The sequence below is a fragment of the Zalophus californianus genome, chromosome 11 (assembly GCF_009762305.2).
Source record: "Zalophus californianus isolate mZalCal1 chromosome 11, mZalCal1.pri.v2, whole genome shotgun sequence".
NCBI lineage: Eukaryota > Metazoa > Chordata > Mammalia > Carnivora > Otariidae > Zalophus > Zalophus californianus.
Window position 1 is genome coordinate 23014628 of NC_045605.1, and position 7976 is coordinate 23022603.

Sequence of the window (7976 nt, forward strand, 5' to 3'; positions counted from 1 at the left end):
GTGTTTTGTTTTGGTTTGGTTTTGTTTTAATTCTGTGCTCAGCAACTCAGGTACAGGCATGGAAGACATATTTGTTTGGGTTCATTCAGTACTGGGGGCTTGAAAGGGGGATGAGACAAAACATTGAGGAAAACTGAGGTTATGTTTTATAGACAGTTATTTAAAAGATGGACTCTGGATTCTAAAGATTAGAAGAGAAGAGTGAGTGGAGTGCCTGGAAGGTTAAAGCAAGAATAATTGGATAAACAAGGTGGAAGAAAAAAGTTTTGTTCAGAAGATGGGATGATAGGCAGGGATTTTGGAATGTGGAGCAATCTACCATACAAGCAAGTTCAAGGGATAAACTTGAACGGGTTAGAGAGGGTCATTTGAAGATGAAGAACCTAAGGAAGTGAACCAAAGTTGTTCCATGAAACTTCCTTGTAAAATTTGAGGTAATGGGAGTTGATGCTCGAACTTTGAGGGTTTAGGTTGGCTACAAAGAACATGGGGAAGAATATTTAGTGACTGAAAATTCATGGGGCAGACTGTTCAAAAACTGAAGAAGGATAAACTGGAAGACAACAGATAACAGTATTTAGAGAATGGTGTAGTCAGAGGGCAGAAACCTCAAAGGAGACAGTTTTAACAGGAAGAATAATAAGAAGCCACAAGGAATCAGAAGGACAGTGCCAGCACTTCTTTCTCTGGAGTTAAAACAGATGTGAGAAAATAATTATCTAGCATTCAAGATAAGTATAAAAAAGTGCATAAATAAGGACAAAATGAACTAAACCATGGTACCTGTAATTTTTTTTTATTTTGTTTATTTATTTGAAAGAGTGAGAAAGTGAGAGAAAGAGCATGAATGGGGGAAGGAGCAGAGGGAGAGGAAGAAGCAGGCTCCCCGTGGAGCAGGGAGCCCGATGATGCGGGACTCGATCCCGGGACTCCGGGATCATGACCTGAGCCGAAGGCAGACGCCTAAGCAACTGAGCCATCCAAGCGCCCCAGTACCTATAATTTAGAACAGATTTTTGAGTGAGCATTGTATATATATATATATATATATATACACACACATACCCCATATATACCACAAATACAGCAGGATTGACAGTTCCAGAGAGTACTGAAGAATGATTTTGCATGGCAGACTGAGAAATGAGTAGGGGATTACACAGAATTTTTGATGATGGTGCAGTGGAGGATAGACAGACAGAAGGGCATACAGCAGGCATGGCAGATTTGGACTAGTGGTCACTTTGAAATAGCTGGGCATCAGGCCTACATCCAATGAATCACATCCTATATCAAAACAATACCAAGATTTAGAAATTCTAGGGAAAAAACCTTTCTCCAACCTGTATCATAATTTTTATCCTTGATTTTGCCTTTACCATCTTAATTTAGAACATCACATCTTTCACTTTTAGATTTTACCATATTTTCCTAACAGCTCCATGTCCCCACTCTTGGTCCCATTTAAACCAATCTTGGCAAAGCTTCCTGAGTGATCTTCCTATAATGCAGCTTGAATACCCCCATCAGTGGCTCCCCAAAGTCAGGTTGTTTCATAGGGTTCTGCTTATCCCCTAAATCTCTTCTTGCCTTGGAACACTATGCTCCCTTCATATGGAACCATGTTTTCTAGAACTTTCCATGGTATTTGACACGTCCAAGCTTGCCCATGTATGTTCTCTGCCTGGAGCTTCCCTTCCACCTCTTGTGTCAGGCATTTTGTCTCCCACAGACAAGGTTTTAACTCAAGGCTTTCCCTGGATTTAGTTTTCCAGGAAGTTTTAATCTATCTCTCCTTTGTATCTTGTATACATGTCTATTCAAATTGCTTTGACAAATGTTTGTTGATTTTATGTCTTTCCTTAACAGTTTTCTCTACTAGACAATGAACTCCTTGAACGATGATGTCTGCCACCTTAAAGATGCTTAATAAAGGCTTGCCAAATTGAAGTGGACTTCACACACCTGCTCTTGCCACAAGCACATCGCTCTCAAGTAAGTCTTCTCTCTTTGGGCTCCAGTCTTGAAATACAAACTGACCTCTCAGAATTTTTCCTCTAATGCCCTTGTTGGAAAATGTTAATAACTGGTCAGTGACAGGCATGATTAAGCCTTCTCTTCTCCCTTATTTAGACTGGTGTCACTGCATTGGCTCTGAGCGATCCATAAAGAACATTAGTGCTGCATCCACAGTGACAGGACAAACCATTCCCTAGAAATTGATAAGGGCCTTTTTTTCTGGAAATGAATTTGGTTGTGGCAAAACAAATGGTTGTCTCGATTGCCGTCATCTCCTTTTCTTTAATAACTTTCTTTTTTTTTTTTTTTTTACCACGTCCCTGTCTCTGATTAATATAATGAATGCATTTGTCTTTGAAGGATGGGGATTAGTATTCCAACACAGAGGAAAACTAAATGACCTTTAAAAAAGCCCCTTTACATGTGTCAAGCTATCATTTGGGAGTTTTGGTTAACAATCTTGAATTCTGGGTCTTATTTCTCAAATAGGAATCAGTGATCCTGAAAAGAAATTTAAAAGCAAATTTTAATTCATTGAATGGGATAAAATATTCAAACTAATAGTATATTAAAGAAACTCTCAAGATGATTTCATGTGAGCATTATTGGGTGATATGATTACACAATAAAATAAAACTTCCCTTCTGGTTCTGGGGAGAAAATAGAACACAACTAGTTGGTATCTTAAAACTGTAAAGTAAATTATCTGGCAAATGCATAGCAGACAGGCATTTGTAAACTCCTACTATGTTTTAGAAAATGTGGATCTTTTGTTCCCTTAGATTTCATTTGCCAACAAGGAGTTAAGATAAAGAACAAACTAGCACAAATTGTTGGAGTGACAGGTTTGCCCATTTTTCCCTTGATTTAAAAATTTGTTTCTGTTTTTTTGTTTGAACAAAACTTTCTGGTCAGTAGGCCTCAGTCATCCCTTTTTCTCTAGAAAATGAGAAAACATAGATCTCAGCAGAAAAATAGGCTTAAACATATTGCTCATCTTCTAAAAACTCTGCCTTATTTAGATTCCTTTCAGACCATTGATTTGAAGAAGTATTGACTCAGGAAAAACACACACACACACACACACACACCACAGAAAACCAAGGAGAACAGCAGACAAACAACCAGTAACAACAACAAATAACCATTCTTATTCAAATCTCCCCAAATTAACCCAACGAAAATCTTCTATAAAACTTGCCAATGGAATGATTGCTTTAGAATTTCTATGTTCAGTGATAAAAGAAGTAATCATGCACGTTTTCTGGGTCACCTACCCACTCTGACAATCAGGCACTTTAATGAAAATACTGTTTCATGCCTTATAATAACACTAGTTTACATCTAGAGACTAGGAATGCTCAGAGTTCAATTTTCCAAGACATTCTCCACTACTCTTATGACTTGCTTTTTGATATACACCCAGTAGGACTTCTAACCCCCTGCTGAAGATAAGAAAGCTTATAATAAATGGAGGGATTTTTTTGCCCAGGGTCACTCATTTGAATTAGGAACAGAGGCCAGAAACATAAATATTCTGGTAAATTGTTTCATTGCACCCATAGTTATATTTATTGAAGAGATAAGTCTTGTATCTCTCTTCTAGCTAGCAAATAGAATACAATGATGCCTTATTAATCTGGGGCCATGGGGGAATAAGTACTGTATGGGGATTTTTCAGATGCTCATAATATCTGACATCTATACAATGCTTTGCCATATACACAGGGCTTTCACGACCTTTATTTAATTTTATCCTCACAACTTAAGCATGTCACAGTTGTGAGCAAGCTGAAGTTACGAAAATGAAGAGGGCACCTGGGTGGCTCAGTTGGTTGAGCGTCTGACTCTTGATTTTGGCTCAGGTCATGACCTCAGGGCCATGAGATTGAGCCCTGCATAGGCCTCCACACTGAACATGGAGTCTGCTTAAGATTCTCTCTCTGGCTCCCTCTGACCCTTCTCACCCCATCCTACTCTCCCGCTTGCGCATGCTCTCTCTCTCTGAAAAAATAAAATAAAATAAAATAAGAAGAAAAGAAAAGAAAAGCAGATAGAGGTTAAAAAGTTTGCCCATGTTACAAAATTAGTTGTTGTCAGGGTAGGATGTGAACCCTAGTACTTTAAATTACAGTAAAATGTTCTTACTTCAGGCAGTTCTTAAAGATAAATGTTATCTCTACAAGTATTAAAATAAGTTTTGTTTAAAATTCTGTCACAAAAAATTTTAAACATTTATGATGTCTTTCCTGGTATTCACAGAGAAAAAGTACTGAATATAATTTAAACTTTTTCCTCCCCCTTGAGTCAGGATGATAATTAACTTCCATTATTGTACTTTACTGTTATAAATATAGGCCTGTGCCTACAGTTTTGTGTTTCTTTCTTATTTCTCAGTAAGAGTTTGTCAGATATCACCTCTCCTGATATGTGTGCCCATCTCAAAAAGCCTTTCTTTTTCTTTTCCGTTCCATTTTCTAATGTTATGCTTCTAATATACTCTAGTCTGAGAGACTAGGTCATTAATCTTATTAAATGTGTTGGCTGTGGTAATGGGTAAAGCAATCAGTGAGGGATTAAAACTCCCAAATGTTAGTGTGCATAAACACTGCTTGGGGAGTGTATAAAATACAGATACATGGGAACTATTCTCAGATCTGGTAGATCTGAAATGGAGATCAAGAATTTTAACAAATGCCTCATGGATTTCTAAAGGAGGTTTTCTCCTGTCATTCAGTAACACCAGTGTAGGGGCAGAATACCTGTCTCATGCATGAAGCATATGATATCAATTCCGTATCTCTTAAGATGTTTACTTCAGATTCTAGGAGAGGCAACATGGTCCAGTAAATAGGATTTGGAGTCAGTCACACCTGGATTAAAAACCAGTTCTGTGACTTTCAAGTTCAGAGAACTTGGAAAAAATTCTTAACCTCCCTCACCATTACATCACGTAGGAAATACTTCCTCACCTCATGTCACAGGGTTGCTCTTTCTGATCAAAGGAGATCATGCCTGTGAAAATATCTTCATATACTATATCATTCTATACAGTTACTTAGAATTTTACAGTTTGTTGCTACCAGAACACTTACTGGTAGAGCAATCAATTATCACTTTTCTGAAGCTCAACGGCTTTCCAATTGGGGTAGCCAAAATGCTGCTAGTATCCCTGTCTGTATCAGCAACCAAGATGGAACATTCAAGACCAGGACACCCTGGCTGTTAGCACTTTAGGGCACATCACGAGGCAAGTTTGTTCAAGATCCTGCCAGAATGTGGAAGAAAAAAAAAAACCACACGCATACCACGTAAGTGAAGAGGAAGGAAGAGCCTGTTCCCAGTGAAATGGAAATTGCAAGATTTTACAGCAGCAGAATCTCCTCCAGGTTTAACACCTGCTCAGTCACCCAACCTTCCCAATTTGAATAAGTGATTAACAACTCATTAACAGATCATTAGCTAAATCAGCCCAGTGTAGTGAAGAGGACCCAGGTTCACTAATTCCCCTGGATTATCACCAAATGCAGACCCAAAAGGAAATTAAATATGTCTGATAAAAATGCTAGCAATTATGCTATTTTTATGTAAGGGTGGGGTAAAGCGGTTTGTAGAAAATGACTCTTCTCCTTTACGTCCAGGAAAGCAGGAGCTTGACCCTGTGCCTGTGGCCTTCCTGAGTATAATTCGGGAACAGTTTTACTACCTAACTCCCCTTCCCCATCTCAGATTTTTCCCAAGTGGCTGAGTGGATGCCTGATTATTGTTGGACCATTGGATATTTCAGGTTTTAAAGAATTAATTAATTAATTTCTAAAATCATGTAGTCTTTCTAAAATGTAGTTAACATACAGTGTTATATTAGTTTCAGGTGTACAATATAGTGGTTCAACACTTCCATACAACAATCCCATTGAACAATTCTATTGATGGACACTTGGGTTGTTTCCATATCTTGGCTACTGTAAATAAATCTGCAATAAACATAGGGGTGCATATATATCTTTTTGAATTAATGTTTTCATTTTCTTTCGATAAACACCCAGTGGTGGAATTATTGGATCACATGGTAGTTCTATTTTTAATTTTTTGAGGAACCTCCATACTGTTTTCCAGAGTGGCTACACCAGTTTGCATGCCCACCAACTGTGCGTGAGGATTTCTCTTTCTCCACATCCAGTTTTAAGTATCTTTTCTCAACAGCTTCTGTGCACATGTCAGATGTTGGCTTGGCTGTCCAATGACTGTTTTCTGCAATTCATATAAGAATTTAACTTTTCCCAGGGCACCTGGGTGGCTCAGTGGGTTAAGCGTCTGCCTTTGGCTCAGGTCATGATCTCAGGGTCCTGGGATCGAGTCCCGCATTGGGCTCTCTGCTCAGGGAGGAGCCTGCTTCTCCCTCTCCCACTGTCTCTTCCCTGGCTTGTGCTCTCTTGCTCTTTCTCTCTCTGTCAAATAAATAAATAAAATCTTAAAAAAAAGAATAGAGCTTTTCCCCTTGGTTATAGTCTGGTGAAGGGATGGGCACATGACACCAACTAAGCCAGTTAGATACTCCCTTCCTGGACACAATTTCTTGCACAGAGGTTCAAAAACACTGAAAACAGATGTCATTCTAGTTCATTCTGGCAGTGGCTCAAATGAGTCACATGTGGTTCCTGCCTCCACAAGTACCTTGGTTTCTGCTTGTTTCCAAACCTGGACCTCCAGCTTCTCCTTGATTCTGCGTCACCATTAGCTTTCCCATTGGCTCTCCATCCATTGGCTCATGCCAGAAAACGGGAAGTCATTTTTAATTATTTTCTCTATCACCCCCTACACTGGCCTTCAGCATATCTGATTTTTTAAATCTCCAGATTATATATAGATTCTGTTCATTTGTCTTGGTCTTCACTGCCACTTTTGCCCTCCTGCTAAATACTTTCACGTGGCAGCCACCACCCCCCACCCCACACATTCTAACATAAATTGGATGATCTCACTAGATTATTTAACCATCTTCAATGGCTTCCTATTGCACTTAAAATAAAATCCTATTTGACCTCCTGGTTGTTTCTTTTTTTTCAGCCTTCTCTCATGCCTTTCCCTCAGTGGGGCACTCCAGAGACACAGCACCATTTCGGGTTCCTTGGGCAGGCAGTCATTCTCCATCTCAGGTCTTATTAAAATGTGATGCTATTCCCTCTTCACATGAATCTTTCCTTTTTATCTTTTAGGTCTTAGTTTAATGTCACCTCCAAAGAGAATCGTACCGTGATTATCCTATGCAAGTCAATTTTGTTTCCTTTAAAGGACTCATAAACTTGTAATTACATATTTATTTCTTTTGTTTGCTTATTGATTATTTGTTTTGACTATTTTGCTCATTAGGGAGATGGGCATAAATTACAGTTTGTTTGTAATGGCCCTAGTCTATACTGGTTGTCTGAGCAAAGTATTACAAGTAACTCAAAATATCCAGGTTTAAAAGGTCACCTTAAACTTTAGATTATAAGCACCATGAGATCAAAACCAGTGTGTGGTTTTTTGTTTTGTTGTTGTTATTTTTAAAAATTTCACGAAGACATGTCAAGTCCCTAGAACAAAAGTCCCCTTGACAACCTAGCTAGCTTGTGATTAAATTATCACCGTTAAAAATCTCACAAATGGGATTTTCTAGAATATTATACTGTAGTCTCCATTCCTAATTTACTATGGTCTGCAAGATTTTTTCTCTCTCCTCTGATAAAAACCTGCTTTCTCATCCTTCCTAGGCTGTTAAAATTAGATTAAATTGATAAAAAATAGTGTCAACATTCTCCTTTGTTTCTTATTCACCATCATCTTTCTCTTCCTCTTTTTTTTTTTAAGATTTTATTTATTTACTCGACAGAGAGAGTGAGAGAGTACAAGCAGGGGGAGCAGCAGAGGGAGAGGGAGAAGCAGGCCCCCAGCTGAGCAGGGAGCCCGATGCGGGG